This window comes from Macaca thibetana, chromosome X, assembly GCF_024542745.1.
Source record: "Macaca thibetana thibetana isolate TM-01 chromosome X, ASM2454274v1, whole genome shotgun sequence".
Taxonomy (NCBI): Eukaryota; Metazoa; Chordata; class Mammalia; order Primates; family Cercopithecidae; genus Macaca; species Macaca thibetana.
In genome coordinates, this window is record NC_065598.1 from 60382159 (window position 1) to 60403535 (window position 21377).

Genomic DNA, 21377 nt, shown 5'->3' on the forward strand with positions numbered 1-21377 from the left:
ACCAATTATATCTAAAACAAATATATTAAAAAAAACACTCCACCTAACAACAGCACAATCCATACTACCTAAAATTCATATGGAACCTCAAAGGACCCTAAGAAGTGAAACAATCTTGAAAAAGAACACAGTTGGAGGACTCACACTTTCTGATTTCAAAACCTATGACAAAGTTACAGTCATCAAAACAGTGTGGCACTGGACTAAGGACAGACTTATAGACCTTTAGAATAGAATAGAGATCCCCAAAATAAACCATCACCTGTGTGGTCAACTGATTTTTGACAAGGATTCCAAGGCAATTCAATTGAGAATGGACAGTCATTTTAATAAAAGGTGCTGGAAAAACTGGATATCCAGTTCCAAAACAATGAAGTTGGACCCTTACCTTACATCACACACAAAAAAAAATTAGTGAAAATGGATCAGAAATCTAAATATAGGAGCTAATAGTATAAAACTCAAAGAAAAAACCCATAGCAAATCTTCACAACATTGGTTTTGGCAATGATTTCTTGGATATGACATTCAAAGCACTAGCAACAAAAGAAAAACAGATAAACTGTACTTTATCAAGATTAAAAGCATTTTTTAATCAAAGAACACTATCAAAGAAGCAAAATATAACCCTTAGAAAGGGAGGAAATATTTGAAAATAATATATCTGACAAGTAATTAACATCTACAATATAAAAGAACTCCTCCAAGTCAATTATAACAATCAAAAATGCAATTAAAAAATGGACAATGAAGTTGAACAGACATTTTTTCAAAGAAGACGTACAGATTCTCAATAAGCATGTGAAAAGATGTTCAATGTCACTAGTTATTAGGGAAATGCAAATCAATTCCACAGTGAGATACCACTTCACACCCACTAATATGGCTATTTTAAAAAATGGAAACTAGCAAGTTTGGCCAAAATGTAGAGAAACTGGAATCTTTGTGCATTCTTAGTGGTAAAGCTAACAATGGTATAGCCACAGTAGAAAACGTGTTGGCAGTCACTCAAAAAAGTTGAAGAATTACCACATGATCCAGCAATTCCACTTCTATGTATACACCCAAAAAAATAAAAGCGGGGTGCTGGGCATGGTGGCTCATACCTGTAATCCTAGCATTTGGAGGCCAAGGCAGGTGAATTGCATGAACCCAGGAATTTGAGACCAGCCTTGGAAACATGACAAAACCCTATCTCTACAAAAAATACAAAAATTAGCCAGGTGTGGTGGCATGCACCTGTCATCCCAGCTACTTGGGAGGCTGAGGTGTGTGGAGTGCTTGAGCCCTGATCACATCACTACACTTCAGGCTAGGTGACAGAGTGAGACCCCATCTAAAACAAACAAACAACAACAACAAAAATTAAAAGCAGGAACTCAATCAGATTTGTGTGCACAAAAAAAAAAAAAAAAAAAAAAAAAAAAAAAAAAAAAAAAAAAAAAAAAAAAAAAAAAAAAAAAAAAAAAAAAGAAAAAAAAAATAAACAATGTTCATAGCAACATTATTCACAGTAGCCAAAAAGTGGAAACAACTTGTGTCCATCAAAACAGATAAACAATGGATAAGCAAAATGTGGGATACATATATATTTACAAATATATATATGAATATTATTCAACCTTAAGCCTTAAAAGGAATACAATTCTGATGTATGTAACAACATGGATGAACCTTGAAAACATTATGCTAAGTGAAATAAACTAGATACAAAATGCCAAATGTTGTATGGTTCCACTCACATGGTATACCTAAAATAGGCAAATTCATAAAGACTGAGAACAGAATAGAGGTTAACAGAGGCTACAGAGAGAGAGAAATTGACATTATTATTTAATGAGTACATACTTTCTGTTTGGGATATTCATAAAAATGTTCTGGAAATGGATAGTGGTGATGGTTGCATAACATCGTGAATGTACTTAATGCCACTGAACTGTACACTCAAAATGTAGAAAACCATAGAGTTTTAAAAATTTTATCCATAAGTATCTTTAATATGCCTAGTTAATTTACAGATACTTAATTCTTAGATACTAGATTGTTTTCATTGTTATTGCAAATGGTATCTCACATATCATTTTTATTATGTTGCTGGGACAGAAATGTTGTTAATTTTTGTAAGGTGAGTTTTATTTGGCATGCTAAACTCACTTATTAGTTTTAATAGTTTATTTTTTGGTATTTCATATCTACACCTAATGAAAACTTTAGACCTTCTCTTTCCATACTCATGCCTCTTTTTAAAAATTCTATACTGAGTCGGGTAGAAACTCCCATACTCTGTGAAACAGTATGAGTGATAGTAGGCATGGATCTTGATCTCAATCTTAAATGGGACTTTATTTAAAGTTCCCCTATTAAGTACAGACAGTCTCCAACTTATAATGGCTCAGGTTATGATCTTCTTGACTTTAGATAGTGCAAAAGCAATATGCATTTGGTAGAAAGTATACTTGGAGTTCCCATACAATGATTCTGTTTTTCACTGTCACTACAGTATTCAATAAATTACATGAGATATTATTTTTCTGTGTAAAATAGGCTTTGTTTTCAATGATTTTTTTTCCCAACTCTAGGTTAATGTAAGGGTTCTGAGCATGTTTAAGACAGGTCAGGCCAAGCTAGGATGTTCAGTAGATTAGTTATATTAAATGCATTTTTGACTGATGATACTTTCAGTTTACAATGAGTTTATCAGGCAGTAACCCCATCAAAAGTCAAGGAGCATCTGTATGTTTGTTAGCTTTTTCATACATAACCTCTACAAAGTTAATAAGTTTTCTTTTAATTCCTAATTTACTAAGACTTTTTGTTGTTACTCTCAATAAGACTTGAACCTTATCAAATATTTTTCCTGCAACAATATGTTTGCCTCCCTTGACAGACTGTGAACATCATGAGTGCAGGCCTCAAGTCTGTCTTGTTCATTGTTATATTTTCAATGTTTAGCAGTATTCCTGACACATAGTGGTTACACAATAAAGATCCATTGAAATTAATAGATTCAAACTTTTGAGTACCTGTATGTGTAGAGGGTATCAATCCTGGACTTCAGTTCAATATATTTTTTCAGTAAAGACAATTTGTTAATTGTATAACTCAAATGACACTGAGCAGCTCACTAGTTTATGGACTGTCTTGAATGCCACGGCACTGTCTTATTCATTTACCCCAATCCTCTAGCATCTAGCCTCATCCTGGCATATCACTAGTGCTTAATTCGTAGTTCATGAATGGATTTCATTTTTGAAATGTTTTGTTTTTAAAACTCATCCTTTGAATGCACAATTGGAAAAACATTCTTTGTTTTGTCAGGCCACACATTTAGATTTTCTATTTGGAAAATAGGGATTCTGTACCTGTATGCTAGGAACTGTGGTAGCTATACCACCAACACCATCCTTTCCCTTTCTTGACTTCCTACTCATTGTCTAGACCACACAGCCCAACATTCAATGCTCAATTTTATCGATAATAATGAAGTAACTGCTATTTCCTCTGTGCCAGGTACTGTGATAAGCATGTTGATATTTATTCTCACATTCACATCTCTATGAGATAAATACCATTATTAGCCTTATTTTACAGATGGGGAAAGTCAGGATCACAAAAAGTTACACAACACATAATTGGTGGATCTGGAATTCATATTCAAACCCAGGTGAGTCTGACTACAAAGGCACACACTCTCAACCATTATGTCAGTGGCTTTCAAATATTTGTCCACAACCCACAGTAAGAAATACACTTTAAATTACAAATCTCTACACACTATTACACTTATGTATGTATGTATATAACATACCTATGAATGTGTGTGTATATATATGTTATATATATATATAAATAAAGACATATATATAATACATACATAACAGATAGTTTCACAGACCAATAACTGGAATGACTGCTATTTTTTATTCTATTCTGTTACATTCTTTAAAGCACAAATATCTATACCCTGTATTGATTTCACAACTCACTAATGAATTGTGACCCCCAGTTTGGAAAACACTTCACTACACTGTGCTAAATCCTCAAACTTATTCATCCTTCACCACCTCCACTGCTACCACCTTAGTCCAACACACCATCATCTCATGCTTGAATTATCTAAAGAACCTCTTCACTGGGCTCTTTACTTTTGCTCTTGCCCCATTCTTAACACAAAGGCCAGAGGAATCTTTTCCAACTCTGAAGCATGTCAATCCTATTCCAAACTCTCCAAAAATTTCCCATCACATTCATAACAAAATCTGAACTCCCAATCAGCCTACAGAGGTTTGCATATGCTAGACACTGCCTACCTCTCTGATGTCATGTTTTTCTCCTCTCCCCTTTGCTCGCTATGCTCCAATCACATAGGCCTTCTTTGTGTTCCTTGAACACCACAGCTTGCTCCTGATAAAGGTTTTTGCACTTCCTTTCCCTCTATCTGGATCACTCTGAGCTCCAATTTTCTTGTGCCTGGCTCCTTCTCCTCCAAATTTTAGCACAAATGTCATATCTTCAGAGAGGAATATTCTGAACACTCCATATCAAGTACCTCCTTAAACCAACTCAATTTTCTTTCTTATAACACCACCATCTTATTTTCCACGTAGCACTCCGTCACCATCCAAAATTACTTTGTTAATTTTTGTATATGATTATTGTCTGTCTTATTCACTGTTGCATTACCAGCACCCAAAACAATGTCTGGAACATACTAGTTGTGAAATAATATATTTGATAAAGGAGTGCTTCCTGGTCTACCCCCTCAACTTAAGTCTAATTACAGGCAATGTGTACATTTTTTCTGACTCCTCCAGGGCCCAGTTTAGGCCAGTGCCCACATTTTTGACACAACTTATATTTGCCCATTGGTTGTTTCAGCTGGTCCTTATCAAGAGAAGGACAAGCCTTCTCTTTGTCCTCATAGTCCCTCCAAGAAGCAGGGAGAGGCAAGAATCCCGGTTCCTGCCTGAAGGCCAGAAATGAAAGCCAGAGAGAGATTCATGAAAATTCTATACCCAGTCAGTGGCTATAATCCAGGCATTCTGGAAACTTAGACTTCTTGCATCTAAATCTCATGGTTTTAAGAGAAGAAGGCCTGTCCTAATCAATGCAGGACTCTGGAACCAGATGAGGCATCAGAGTCAAGGGGCTACTTTGTTTAAAGATGGGACACAGGGAAGAGAGGAGGCAACCTTCAGGCCTAGACAGCAGCCTTCTCAGGCAAGGGACCTTGACCTCCCCTGCTCACAAGCAGTGAGCCAGTTACAAGGTGTGTCCCTCAGTCTCAGGTGGCCCTAGCCAGGGTAATAAAAGCAGATTCAAGGGAATAAAGTCTGTGGTTTCTGGACCTATGAAAGGTTGTCACTAGCCACAAGTAAGTGGAAGAACATTACGTGCTCATGGACAGGAAGAATCAATATCGTGAAAATGGACATATTGCCCAAGGTAATTTATAGATTCAATGCCATCCCCATCAAGCTATCAATAACTTTCTTCACAGAATTGGAAAAAACTACTTTAAAGTTCATATGAAACCAAAAAAGAGCCCGTGTTGCCAAGTCAATCCTAAGCCAAAAGAACAAAGCTGGAGGCATCATGCTACCTGACTTCAAACTATACTACAAGGCTACAGTAACCAAAACAGCATGGTACTGGTACCAAAACAGAGATATAGACCAATGGAACAGAACAGAGCACTCAGAAATAATACCACACATCTACAACAATCTGATTTTCATAAACCTGACAAACCAAGAAATGAGGAAAGGATTCCCTATTTAATATATGGTGTTGGGAAAACTGGCTAACCATATACAGAAAAGTGAAACTGGACTCCTTCCTTACACCTTATAGAAAAATTAGCTCAAAATGGGTTAAAGACTTAAACATAAGACCTAAAACCATAAAAACCCTAGAAGAAAACCCAGGCAATACCATTCAAAACATGGGCATGGGCAAAGACTTCATGACTAAAACACCAAAAGCAATGGCAACAAAAGCCAAAATTGACAAATGGAATCTAATTAAACTAAAGAGTGTCTGCACAGCAAAAGAAACTATCATCAGAGTGAACAGGCAACCTACCGAATGGGAGAAAATTTTTGCAATCTGTCCATCTAACCAAGGGTTGATATCCAAAATCTACAAATAACAAACTAATTTACAAGAGTAAAACAAACAACCCCATCAAAAAGTAGGTAAAGGATATGAGCAGACGCTTTTCAAAAGAAGACATTTGTGTGATCAACAAACATATGAAAGAATACTCATCATCACTTGTCATTAGAGAAATGCAAATCAAAACCACAATGAGATACCATCTCATGCCAGTTAGAATGGTGATCATTAAAAAGTCAGGAAACAACAGATGCTGGAGAGGATGTGGAGAAATAGGAATTCTTTTATGCTGTTGGTGGGAGTGTCAATTAGTTCAACCATTGTGGAAGACAGTGTGGTGATTCCTTAAGGATCTAGAACCAGAAATGCCAGTTGACTCATCAATCCCATTACTGGGTATATACGCAAAAGATTATAAATCGTTCTACTATAAAGATGCATGCAGAAGTTGTTGTTGTTGTTGTTGTTGTTGTTTAACACTATTCACAATAGCAAAGACTTGGAACCAACCCGAATGTCCATCAGTGATAGACTGGATGAAGAAAATGTGACACATACACACCATGGACTACTATGCAGCCATAAAAATGGATGAGTTCATGTCCTTTGCAGGGACATGGATGAAGCTGGAAAACATCACTCTCAGCAAACTAACACAAGAACAGAAAACCAAACACCATTCTCACTCATAAGTGGGAGTTGAATAATGAGAACACATGGACACAGGGAGGGGAACATCACACACTGGGGCCTGTCAGGGTGTGGGGGCTAGGGGAGGGATACAGTTAGGAGAAATACCTAATGTAGGTGATAGGTTGATGGATGCAGCAAACCACAATGGCACGTGTATACCTATGTAATAAAACTGTACATTCTGCACATGTACCCCAGAACTTAAAGTATAATTTAAAAAGTGCTGGCTATGCAACTGTACACATAATATTTTATTTAAATCAACTATTTTTCTACTTGCAGAAATTTATTTTAAAAGGAAACTATAACACTTTTGTAAGTGGAGAAGCAACAATATTCCACCATCAAAAGATAAGCATAAAATAAATTTGTAACTTGTAAAGAAATGATCATAGTAGCCACCATAATCATACCCAATGTCACCTCTAGAATCCATGCCAAACATTGGGAAGCATTTAGTTGAGCCCATTGCTTTTCATATGAGGAAATCAAGAATCATAAGGCAAGAGTAATTTGAGCACACCCTCAGTCCGATCTCATATCTCCAAGGACCAAATATATTCCCCCCATTTTTTTTTTTTTATCAAAAACAAGAGACACACAAGAAAGCTGCATATGGTCATGCAAGTTCTCCACAGCACAGCTCTAGGACATATCAGTTACATGGACTACAATGTGAATGGTGTTCCTTGGAGTTGAACACTGTACAACTTGAACCTGTTGGTGGGAATGTAAACTAGTTCAACCATTATGGAAGACAGTGTGGCGATTCCTCAAGGATCTAGAACTAGAAATACCATTTGATCCAGCCATCCCATTATTGGGTATATATCCAGAGGATTATAAATCATGCTGCTATAAAGACACATGCACACGTATGTTTATTGCAGCACTGTTCACAATAGCAAAGACTTGGAACCAACCCAAATGTCCATCAATGATAGACTGGATTAAGAAAATGTGGCACATATACACCACGGAATACTATGCAGCCATAAAAAAAGATGAGTTTATGTCCTTTGTAGGGACATGGACAAAGCTGGAAGCCATCATTCTGAGCAAACTTTCGCAAGGACAAAAAAAAAAAAAAAAAAAAAAAAAAAAAAACACACTGCATGTTCTCACTCATAGGTAGGAATTGACCAACGAGAACACTTGGACACAGAAAGGGGAATATCACACATCGGGGCCTGTCGTGGGGTGGGGGGAGGGGAGAGGAATACCATTAGGAGATATACCTAATGTAAATGATGAGTTAATGGGTGCAGCACACCAACATGGCACATGTACACATATGTAACAAACTTGCACGTTGTGCACATGTACCCTAGAACTTAAAGTATAATTTTTTAAAAAAACAAAGGTAAAAAAAAAAAAAGAAAGAAACCCAGCTCTCCCTTTTACAAAAAAAAAAAGAAAGAAAAAGAAAGAAAGAAAGGTTGTCACTAGCAGAGAGAGCAGACTGCTCTGTGTTGCCCCAGGGTGCTTTAGTAAGACCTGTGGGTAAGAATCCCAGAGAGGTAGATATCAGCTAAGCACAAAGATAGTATCAATGACAATATGTATTGCTTTGTGAAGCAATGAACTCTCTGTTACTAGAATTGCTCATGCAAAATTATATGAGCACCAACTTAAAGCCATTGACCTAGCAGTTTTTTCATCTCTAAAGATTCTTCCCTATGATGCTTGTATGGCTGGCTGCTTCTTGGCCTTCAGATCTCAGCCTACATGTCCCTTTCTCAGAGAGGGCTTCCTGACCATCCAATATAGAGTAGCAATCCAGGCAGTCCTATTTTAATTCTCTGCTCAACACTAATCATTATCTAATACTTATTGTGTTAGATATACATTGCCCCCACACTCCCATCATACCCTCTAAAATATAGGCTTCATGAGAGCAAGGGCCTTCTTTTGTCTGTCTTATTTAATGTTATATTCACAGAGGCTAGAGCGTTGCTAGTGCTCAGTAAATACTTGTCGAATGGCTAAGTGAAAAGGCCGAATGACATATGTCAGGAATATTTCAGAAAAGACTTCTACATAGATAGACTCCTACATACTTCTGCATATATAATAAATCTTCTATAAGATTTACTAGATACGTTTTTATACGAGATAATGATGTACATTATGTTATAATATTACACAAATCTCTTTAAATATAGATGCAGTCTACAGCTATACCGCCCTCAACGTGCCCAATCTCATCTAAATATAGATGCAAAAAGTCTCAACGATATGCTAGAGAAGTGAATTTATCAATATATAAAAAGACTTATACTTCATTACTGAGGTGTAACCCAGGAAAGCAATGTATTTTTGCATCTGAAAGTCAATTAATGTAACACACCATATTAATAGGGTAAATTTCAACAACCACAGAATCATCCAAATAGATACTGAAAAATCATTTGAAAAAGTTCAATGCTCCTTCACAATAAAATGCTCAATAAATAATAAACAGAAGAGAAGTTTCTCAACTTACTTTAAAGCATGGATGAAAGATCCACAGTTAACATCAGAAAAAAAAGTTTCCCATAAGAAAAAAAAAAAAAAGGTAGAATATGTATATAATGGATAAGGATATCCAGTACCTGCCAAATAAGGAAAGTAAAAACTTCAACAATTAACAAAGACTAATTTTTCAATGACCCATTAATTATAGAACAATTAAACAATGATATAAAATTACACTTACCTATAAATTAGAAGTACATTTCAATTTACCCATAGATTTAACACACTTTATAATGAATAGAAAAAAACATAACTGCCTTTTTAAAAATTAAAAAAAAAGAAAAAAGAAAAGAAAGTTAACTAACACAACCACTTTGGAAAACAGTTTTTTAGTTGTGTAATATGCTAAACATGTGCTTATTATATAATACAGCTATTGTAGTCTCTCAAAAAATGAAAGCACATGTCCATGAAAAGTCTTTTATGTAAGCGTTCATAACAGCTTTATTTGTAATAACCAAAAAACAGGAAAAGGTTAACAAGTGAATGTTAACAAGTGAATGTTAACAAGTGAATGGATAAACAGATTGTGGTAAATCCATTCAATTGGAAAGTACCTATCAATAAAACAGAATGAACTATTGATACATATAACATGTATAACCCAAAATAATTATGCTAAGTGACAGAAGCCAGAAAAATGTACATACTATATAATTTTATTTATTAAAAGTCCTAGAAAATGCACACTGACTTATAGATAGAATGCAGGGTAGTGCTTACCTGGGAATGGAGCAGTAAGGAGGTGGAGGGATATATAATAAAAATTATGAAGAAACTTTTAGGGGTGATAGATATGTTCATTATTTTAATTTCAATGATGGTCTCATGGGCATATTCATATGTCAAACCTTATCAAATTGTTTGTGTGTACATTTTATTCTATGTCAATTATACCTCAATATATCAGTTTAAAATAAAAAAAATAAATAAAAAGTACCTACTGAATTCTCACTGCAAACCTTACTTGCAAAAGCAGTGAAAATCTAGTCTAGATATCCTCTTTAATAATGAGCTACCAATAAACACAATAAATAACTCATATACCATTTCATTCATGTTTTGAATGTTCTCAACCACTCTACAATAATTAGTTTGCATCAGGCTTTCCATATTACTTACATTTATAGAATTTCATTCCAATAGGTGTCATGTGATTCTTAATATATTTAGAATGGAATATTTTTGCATTTTCCATATTATGATGCATAGCTGCATAGTAAGGGGTATATTCTTATATTCATATGGTCCATCTCCAGTGTGCATTATCATGTGTCTTTGAATAAACATGAAAGAAATGAAGGCATTCCCACATTTTAGACATTTAGAGAGTTTTCCTCCACAATGAGTTATTTTATGTCATCAAATAGAACTGGATGAGCTAAAGGCCTCATAATATTTCTAATGCTGATAAGGTTTTTCTTCAGAGTCCTTTCACATTTTCAGACCACACTTCTTCTAGTCACAGGGTTTTTTTCTTCAGTTAGTTTTGTTTCATATCTTTGAAACAAACCTAGAAAATTAAATGCTTTCCTACATTTCTTCCATTCACAAGATTTAACTCCAGTGAGTTCTTTCGTGTATTTGAGAATCACCAGTGTATCTGAAGACTTTAACCACATTTTTTATAGGTTTATAGAATTTTTATAGGGTTTATCTCTGGTACAAGTTATTCCATGGTTATAAAGATGGCTGGAACAACTGAAGGCTTTCCCACATTGCTTATATTCACAGGGTTTCTCTCCACTGTGAGTTCTTTTATGTCTATAAAGGTAACTGGAATGACTGAAGGCTTTCCCACATTCCTTACATTCATACGGTTTCTCTTCACGATGAGTTATTTCATGCCTATAAAGGTTCCTGGAATGACTGAAGGCTTTATCGCATTTCTTACATTCATAGGATTTGTCTCCACTATGAGTTCTTTCATGTTTTTGAATAAAATGCTCAATAAATAATGAACAGAACAGAATGACTAAAGGATTTACCACATTGCTTGCATTAATAGGGTTTCTCTCCAGAATGAGATTTTTCATGGTTATAAAGAGGAATAAAATATGCAAAGGATTTACTACATTTCTTACACTCATGGGGCTTTCTTCCAGAGTGAATACTTTCATGTCTTTTATTAAAAAACAAGGGAAAATCAAATGATTTCCCACATTCCTTATATTCACTGGACTTTGCTCCAGTGTAAGTTCTTTTATGTATTGGATAGGAAATAGAAAAACTGAAGAGTTTACAATTTTCTTTACATCCATAGGGCTTATCTGCAATGGGAATTCTCTGCTGTATTTGAAATAAATTGGAAAAATCAAAGGCTTTCTCACATACTGTACATTTCTAAGGTTCATTTACAATGGAAGTTACCATGTGTCTTTGAGTACTTGTGAGATAAATGAGGGCTTTCTGACACTGTTTAGATTTAGATGACTTCTCTCCACATTCTGCACACTCATATTGTTTGTATCCAGAGTGAGACATAATGTGTCTATGAAAGGACAAATGATATATGAACACTTTTCAACACAATGCATTCATGTAGTTTTACTCCAGTGCTAAAGTTTTTTGTTCAGGCTAAGATTTGGAATCTGGGTGAAGGTTTCTCTCCACTGATGACATTATTTAATTTCATCCAGTGTGTTTATCATACGATTTCTGGAAAAATGACTACCACATTATTAATGGTTGTCTCATTAATGATTTTCTATTTATTAAAAGGTCTTGAACTTAGATTGTTACCAATATCAGAAAATTCCACGTTTTCTGCCCTGACTAAAGTGTTTGAAAGTAAATGAATTGATTACTCTCCAACAGAGCTACCTCCACCATAGCTATTATCAAATATTTATATATACAGTTTCTTAGCACTGTTTCCAGGTTAACTACTTTGCAAACACTGAACATTTATGTTACATGGAAGTGTATATTTTTGGTCAACATGTTTTATGAATAAAGTTTGCTTATTTTTTTGGTTTGGTTAAGTGACTGTGACATGCTGAGATTCCCTTAAGGAATAATGCTTTCTCTTGTGAGTAGAAACTACCTTAAATATCTGAAAGAATTTTTTTATACTGATTTTCAATATGTTGGTCTCTCCATTGGTTTTCTATATAAGTCAAGTTCCTTAAGATTTGTTGGATCACATCTTTAGGTGGATTCCTCCAGGAAGGACCTTGCAAAGGCCTCTCTTCCCAGGTAAAAGTCACAATCACATCTTCAAAGGCCACTGAGTCCATTTCCTGACTTATTGGGTGTGCCAGTACACTTTCTGCAGATCTCCCAGTACCTACAGGTCACAAGGGTTACAGAGGTTGTGATGAAGCCACCTTGGGGTTCCAGAAGCTGAGGAGAAGAGCAATAGAGATGGGACCCTGAGCTCATGCCATGGAAACCAAGGTCTCACGAGATTGTGGAAAGCAGTCCCATTCTCTCTGACTGCATGCCTGATTGGACCTACTAGATGACTTTCTTTAACTTTTATTTTAGGTTTAGGGCTATGTGTGCAGGTTTGTTATATAGGTAAAATTGTGTCATGGGGATTTGGTGTACAGATTATTTCATCACCCAGGTAGTAATCATAGTATCCATTAGTTATTTTTCTGAATCCTCTCCCTTCTCCCACTCTCATCCCTCAAGTAGGCTCCAGTGTCTATTGTTCCACTCTATGTGTCCATGTGTTCTCATCATTTAGCTCCCACTTATAAGTGAGAATATGTGGTGTTTGGTTTTCTGTTTCTGCATTAGTTTGCTAAGGATAATGGCCTCCAGCTCTGTCCATGTTCTTGCAAAGGAAATTATCTCGTTCTTTTTTATGGTTGCATAAACTATGGTGTATATGTATCACATTTTTTTATCCAGCCTACTGTGGATAGGCCTTTAGGTGGATTCCATGTCTTTGCTATTATGAATAGTGCTACAATGAACATACACACACGTTTGTCTTTATGATAGAACAATTTATATTCTTTTGGGTATGTACCCAGTAATGGGATACTAAATGACTTTTAAAGTTTTTGCAGTTTCAAACACAAAGGTATCAGAGCTTGTGACACATGTGAGGCAACCATATGAGTCCCAGAGTTGTTCTTGAGAAGTGATTCTCAAAGTGCAGTCCCCAAGCCAGGAACATCAGCATTATCTGGGAACTTGTTAGAAATGCAAATCTTTGAGCTTCACCCAGACCGACTGCACCCAGGCCAACTAAATCATAAACTCTTGTGGAAGGGCTGAGAAATATGTGTTTAGATATGCTCTTCAGATGATTCTGATGCATGCTCAAGTTTGAGAATCACTGGTCTAGAGAAACCAGTAGTTGGCTCCCCATGCTTGCCCAACACACAGCACTAGGCAGGGCACATCTCATTCCTACTTGCACGGCTTCAACTGCCACCTTTCTATATCTTGCCAAGACCCTCTCTGAGGCTCTTGGTATTGCCTTACATTCAAATTGTCTAAATTGGAGCTTACAGAATTCTCCCCAAACCTGACTCTTTTCCCTTGAGCCAAAGTTTGTCCTTTACACAGAATCCCTCAGACTCCAAATCCTGAGTCCCTCTATTTCCCTCTCTCTTTCAAATAGTCACCAAATCCTGTTGATTCTTTTGGACAGCACCTTTTGCATCTGTCTTTTTCTTTTCATCTCCACTGTTTTCCCCTTTACATTTCTTCCCCTTCACATCCTGGGCCTTCATGGCCTCATCTCAGCTGGACTAGCTCCTAGTTGATCTTTCTGCCTCCAGCTTCTCTTGGGAGGCAAAAATGGCTTCCAGAGCTTTGTTCACAGGAGCTCCCACTCTCAGCATAGAATACCCTTCATCCGTATTACCATGCAGTGTGGCAATGTAGTTCAGAATGAAAAAGCATGGATTCTTGCAGGTAGGCTGCCTGAGTTCAAATACTGGTCTCACCTTGTATTAGTCCATTCTCACACTGCTATAAAGAAATATCCAAGATTGAGTAATTTATAAAGAAAAGAGGTTTAATTGACTCACAGTTCCACAGGGCTGAGGAGGCCTCAGGAAACCTACAATCATGGTGGAAGGCAAAGGGGAAGCAAGGCACCTCTTACATGGTGACAAAAGAGAGAGAAGGAGGGAACTGCCAAACACTTTCATAACCATCAGATCTCATGAGAACTCCTTCATTATGATGAGAACGGCATGGGGAAAACTGCCCCTATTATTCCATCACCTCCCACTAGGACCCTACCTGGACATATGGGGATTATAATTCAGGATAATATTTGGGTGGGGACACAGAGCCAAACCATATAATTGCACCCCTGGTCCCTCCCAAATCTTGTACTTTTCACCTTTCAATATCAATCATGCCTTCCCAACAGTTCCCCAAAGTCTTAACTCATTATAACACTAACTCAAAAGTAAAAGTCCAAAGTTTCATCTGAGACAAATCGAATCTTTCTCACCTATGAGCCTGTAAAATCAAAAGCCAGTTAGTTACTTCCAAGATACAATGGGGGTATGGGCATTTGGTAAATTTTCCCATTCCAAATGGGAGAAATTGGCCAAAACAAAGGGGCCACATGCCCCATGCAAGTCTAAAACCTGGCCAGGAAATCATTAAATCATAAAGCTCAAAAATCTCCTTTCACTCCATGTCTCACATCCAGGGCATGCTGATGGAAGGGGTGGGCTCCCAAGGCCTTGGGCAGCTCTGCCCCTATGGCTCTGCAGAATACAGCCCTCTTGCATGCTTTCATTGGCTGGCATTGAGAGTCTGAAGCTTTTTCAGGTGCACGATGCAAGCTGTCAGTAGATCGATCTTTTTGGGGTCTGGAGGACGATGGCCCTCTTCTCACAGCTCCTCTAGGCAGTGCTTCAGTGGAGACTCTATGTGGGGGGCCCAACCCCACATTTTCCTACCATACTGCCATAGCAGAGGTTCTCCATGAGGACTCCTCCCCTGCAGCAGACTTCTGTCTGAAAATCCAGGCATTTCCATACATCCTCTGAAATCTAGGTGGAGGTTCCCAGAGCTCAATTCTTGTCTTCTGCATACCTGCAGGCCCAAAACCACGTGGAAGCTACCAAGGCTTGTGGCTTGCACCCTCTGAAGCCATGGTCAGAGGTGTACCTTGGCCCCTTTTAGCCATGGCTGAAGCTGGAGCATCTGGGACACAGGGCACCAAGTTCCAAGGTTGCACACAGCAGTGGGGTCCTGAGCCTGGCCCACAAAACCATTTTTCCTTTCTAGTCCTCTGGGCCTGTGATGGGAGGGGCTGCAGTGAAGAACTCTGACATGCCCTGGGGACATTTTCCCCATTGTCTTGGTGATTAACATTCTGCTCCTCATTACTTATGAAAATTTCTGAAGTTAGCTTGAATTCCTCCCCAGAAAATGGGTTTTTCTTTTCTACCACATAGTCAGGCTACAAATTTTCCAAAGCTTTATGCTCTGCTTCTCTTTTAAACATGAGCTCCAATTCCAAACCATATTTTTGTGAATGCATATAACTGAATGCTTTCAGAATAAACCAAGTCACCTCTTGAATGCTTTGCTGCTTAGAAATTTCTTCCACCAGATACCCTAAATCACCTGTCTCAAGTCAAAAGTTCCGCAGACCTTGCACCCTCTGAAGCCATGGTCAGAGCTGTACCTTGGCCCCTTTTAGCCGTGGCTGGAGCTGGAGCATCTGGGATGCAGGGCACCAAGTCCCAAGGCTGCACAATTGTGCAGGGGCAAAAATGATGCCAGTCTCTTTGCTAAAGCATAGCAAAAGTGACTTTTACTCCAGTTCCCAATAAATTCCTCATCTCTATCTGAGACTACATCAGTCTGGACTTCATTGTCCATATCACTATCAGCATTTTGGTCAAAAAAATTCAACAAGTCTCTAGGAAGTTCCAAATTTCCCCACATATTCCTGTCTTGTTCTGAAACCTCCAAACTGTGTCAACCTCTTCCTGTTACCCAGTTCCAAAGTTGCTTCCACATTTTCAGGTTATCTTTATTGCAGTACACCACTATTCTGGTACCAATTATCTGTATTAGTCCATTTTCACATGGCTATAAAGAAATACCTGAGACTAGGTAATTTATTTTTAAAATATGGGTTAATTGACTCCGTTCCCCAAGGCTGGAGAGGCCTCAGGAAACCTACAATCATTTCAGAAATTGAAAGGAAAGCAAGGCACCTCTTACATTGTGGCAGGAGAGAAAGAGAGAGAAGTGGGGAACTACCAAACACTATTAAAGCCATCAGATCTCCTGAGGACTCCTTCACTATCATGAGAACAGCATGGGGGAAACTGCTCCCATAATCCAATCAGCAACCACCAGGTCCCTCCCTTGACACATGGGGATTACAATTCAGGATGAGATTTGGGTAAGGGCACAGAGACAAACCATATCACACCTCTTTCAAGCTGTGTGATCTTTGGCATGACTTCTGACGTCTCTACGACTCTTATTTCTCATCTGAAAAATGGGGATCGTGGTCAGAGTTCCTACTTTATGGGACTGTGGTGAGAATTAAATGGGTTACTGTATGTAAAGTACATGGAATGATGCCTAGTTTTGAGGTAAGTACAATATATGTGTTTGTTATTGTTAGTAGTGGTAGTCTCAGTACCTAATCTTGAAACCCAAATCAATTCCTATCTTTTCTTCAAAGACTGTCTTGACATCCAGAAGAAACTTCTCTGTCTTTTGTTTTCCTGTAACATTTAATCTCAATGATAGAGTCAGATGGAACATTAAGGCTCAGAGAGGGTCTAAGACTTATCCAAGGTCAACCTAAGTGACTACTAGTTAAGACTAAGGCTCCCTGGCACCACAACATTCTCAGATCCTTCTGAATCCTTCATTCCAATCCCTTTCAATCTTATGTGTCCAAAAAAAATAAAAATAGCGGGGGTCCCAGAATAATCAAAAAACACATATTTTAAAATAGCTTTTAAGGTGCCTTTAGTCTTCTTGGTCAGAAGAATGGAAGTACAGGGGTTGGTGTTGAGAAAAAAACCAGGTGTGAGGAATGTGAGCATTAAATGTGTGAAGATGGAATCCAGCTGTTTTTACATTCAAGTTCAGGCATACACATTATCTCCATTCAGAAATCCCAACTTTTACTGGGTAGATGGCAGGGAGATGACCATTGCTCAAGGAGGCTGAGATCCTGTCTCAGAGGAAAAGGGGGAGAAGGATGGGTGGACTGAAACAGGTGCCTATGATTTAATGGATGTCAGTATGATTTGAGAACCCTGAGGCATTGGGCTAAGCACTGAATGAGAAAGTCATACAGATGACTAATGATTGGCTTGACTCTGTGACATGGCAGTCTTCTTCCAGCTTCCTTGACAGGCTGGAGAAGCCATTAAAATGTGAGCACGGTTTGTTCTGACAAGCTTCTGAAGGACCAAAAAAGAGATTTGAAAGAATCGTGGCTTTCCAGACAGCAACCTTCTGGCAAGCAGGACTCAGTCTGGACTGTTAGAGATTGGGATATCCTGGGTTTTAGCATCCACAGGCTCAGCTGCCCAGAAAGGCAAGCTCCCCTCATAGAATGAAACACCAACGGAAACTGAGGACAAGGCAGTCAAGTAGGTATTATAGTTTGAACGTTTGTCCCCCCCTAAACCTCATATTGAAATTTGATCCTAATTGCTGGAGATGCAGCCAAATGGAAGGTGTTTGGGTCATGGGGGCAGATAGCTCACTAATAGATTAATTCCCTCCCTGTGAAGAGGGATGGGGAGGGTGAGTGAATTCTCACCCTATTAGTTCCCAGGACAGCTGGTTGTTAAAAACAGTCTGGGAATATAATTCGAATTGGACTTTCAAGGTGGCCGAATAGGAACAGCTCTGGTCTGCAGCTCCCAGGGAGATCGACACAGGAGATGGGTGATTTCTGCATTTCCAACTGAAGTACCTGATTCATCTCATTGGAACTGGTTGGACAGTGGGTGTAGCCCGCAGAAGGTGAGCTGTAGCAAGGCAGGGCATCGCCTCACACAATAAGTGCAAGGGGTCGGGGGATTTCCCTTTCCTAGCCAAGAGAAGCCATGACAGACAGTACTTGGAGAAACAGTACACCCTGACCAAATGCTGTGCTTTTCCCACAGTCTTAGCAACTGGAAGACCAGGAGATACCCTCCCGTGACTGGCTCAGTGGGTCCCATGCCCACAGAGCCTTGGTCACTGCTAGTGCAGCAGTCTGAGATTGACCTGCAATGCTGCAGCTTGATGGGGGGAGGGGTGTCTGCCATTGTTGAGGTTTGAGTAGCTCACAGTGTAAATAAAGCAGCTGGGAAGCACAAACTGGGCTGAGCCCACCACAGCTCAGCAGGGCCTACTGCCTCTATAGATTCCAATTCTGGGGGCAGGGCATAGTAGAACAAAAGGCAGCAGACAGCTTCTGCAGACTTAAATGTCCCTGTCTGAGAGCACTGAAGAGAGCAGTGGTTCTCTCAGCATAGCGTTCAAGCTCCAAGAATGGACAGACAGCCTCCTCAAGTGAGTCCCTGATCCCCATGTAGCCTGACTGGGAAACACTTTCCAGTAGGGGCTGACAGACAGCTCAAACAGGTGGGTGCCCCTCTAGGAAGAAACTAACAGAAGAAGGATCAGGCAGCAATATTTGCTGTTCTGCAGCCTCTACTGGTGATACCCAGGCAAACAGGGTGTGGAGTGGACCTCCAGCAAATGTCAATAGACCTGCAGCTAAGGGGTCTGACTGTTAGAAGGAAAACTAACAAACAAAAAGGAAAGGCATCAACATCAACAAAAAGGACATCCACACGAAAACTGCCTCTGTAGGTCACCAACATAAAAAACCAAAGATAGATAAAACCACAAAGATGGGGATAAACCAGAGCAGAAAAGCTGAAAATTCCAAAAAACAGAACACCCCTTCTCCTCCAGAGGATTGCAGCTCCTCACCAGCAAGGGAACAAAACTGGATGGGGAATGAGTTTGACAAGTTGACAGAAGTAGGCTTCAGAAGGTTGGTAATACCAAACTTCACCAAGCTAAAGGAGCATGTTCTAAACCATGGCAATGAAGCTAAAAACCTTGAAAAAATGTTGGATGAATGGCTAACTAAAATAACCAGTGTAGATAAGACCTTAAATGACCTGATGGAGCTGAAAATCACAACACAAGAGTTTCGTGATGCATGCACAAGCTTCAATAGGCGACTTGATCAAGTGGAAGAAAGGATATCAGTGATTGAAGATCAAATTAATGAAATAAAGCAAGAAGACAAGATTAGAGAAAAAAGAGTGAAAAGAAATGAACAAAGCCTCCAGGAAATATGGGACTATGTGGAAAGACCAAATATACATTTGATTGGTGTACCAGAAAGTGATGGGGAGAATGGAACCAAGTTAGAAAACACTTTTCAGGATATTATCCAAGAGAACTTCCCTAACCTAGCAAGGCAGGACAACATTTAAATTCAGGAAATAGAGAACACCATAAAGATACTCCTCGAGAAGAGCAACCCAAAGACACATAATTGTCAGATTCACCAAGGTTGAAATGAAGGAAAAAATGTAAAGGGCAGCCAGAGAGAAAGGTCGGGTTACCCACAAAGGGAAGCCCATCAGGCTAACAACGGATCTCTTGCAAGAAACCCTACAACCAAGAAGAGAGTGAGGGCCAATATTCAATATTCTTAATGAAAAGAATTTTCAACCCAGAATCTCATATCCAGTCAAACTAAGTTTCATAAGTGAAGGAGAAATAAAATCCTTTACAGACAAGCAAATGCTGAGAGATTTTGTCACCACCAGGCCTGCCCTACAAGAGCTCCTGAAGGAAGCACTAAACATGGAAAGAAATAACCAGTACCAGCCACTGCAAAAACATGCCAAATTGCAAAGACCATCGACACTATGAAGAAACTGCATCAATTAATGGGCAAAATAACCAGCTAATATCATAATGACAGGATCAAATTCAAACATAACAATATCAACCTTAAATGTCAATGGGCTAAATGCCCCCAATTAAAAGACACAGACTGGCAAATGGGATAAAGAGTCAAGACTCGGGGATCCACCCCAAGATGGCCAAATAGGAACAGCTCCAGCCTCCAGCTCCCAGTGTGAGTGACACAGAAGACGGGTGATTTCTGCATTTTCAACTGAGGTACCGGGTTCATCTCACTGGGGCATGTCAGACAGTGGGGGCAGGACAGTGGGTGCAGCCCAACAAGTGAGAGATGAAGCAGGGTGAGGCATTGCCTCACCTGGGAAGCGCAAGGGAGAAGGGAATTCCCTTTCCTAGCCAAGGGAAACCGTGACACACAACACCTGGAAAATCGGGTCACTCCCACCCTAATACTATGTTTTACCAAGGGTCTTAGCAAATGGCACAGCAGGAGATTATATCCCGCACCTGACTTGGAGGGTCCCATGCCCATGCAGCCTCCCTCATTGTTAGCACAGCAGTCTGAGATCTAACTGCAAGGTGGCAGTGAGGCTGGGGGAGGGGTGCCTGCCATTGCTGAGGCTTAAGTAGGTAAACAAAGTGGCCTGGAAGCTCGAACTGTGTGGAGCCCACCACAGCTCAAGGAGGCCTACCTGTCTCTGTAGACTTCACCTCTGGGGACAGGGCATAGCCAAACAAAAGGCAGCAGAAACCTCTGCAGATGTAAATGTGCCTGTCTGACAACTTTGAAGACAGTAGTGGTTTGCCCAGCATGGAGTTTGTGATCAGAGAATGGACAGATTGTCTGCTCAAGTGGGTCCCTGACCCTGGAGTAGCCTAACTGGGAGACATTCCCCACTAGGGGCAGACTGACACCTAACACCTCACACTGCCAGGTAAACCTCTGAGACAAAACTTTAAGAGGAACGATCAGACAGCAACATTTGCTGTTCAGCAATATTCTCTCTTCTGCAGCCTCTGTTGCTGATACCCAGGCAAACAGGGTCTGGAGTGGACCTTGAGCAAACTCCAACAGACATGCAGCTGAGGGTCCTGACAGTTAGAAGGAAAAATAACAAACAGAAAAGATATCCACACCAAAACCCCATCTGTACGTCACCATCATCAAAGACCAAAGGTAGATAAAACCACAAAGA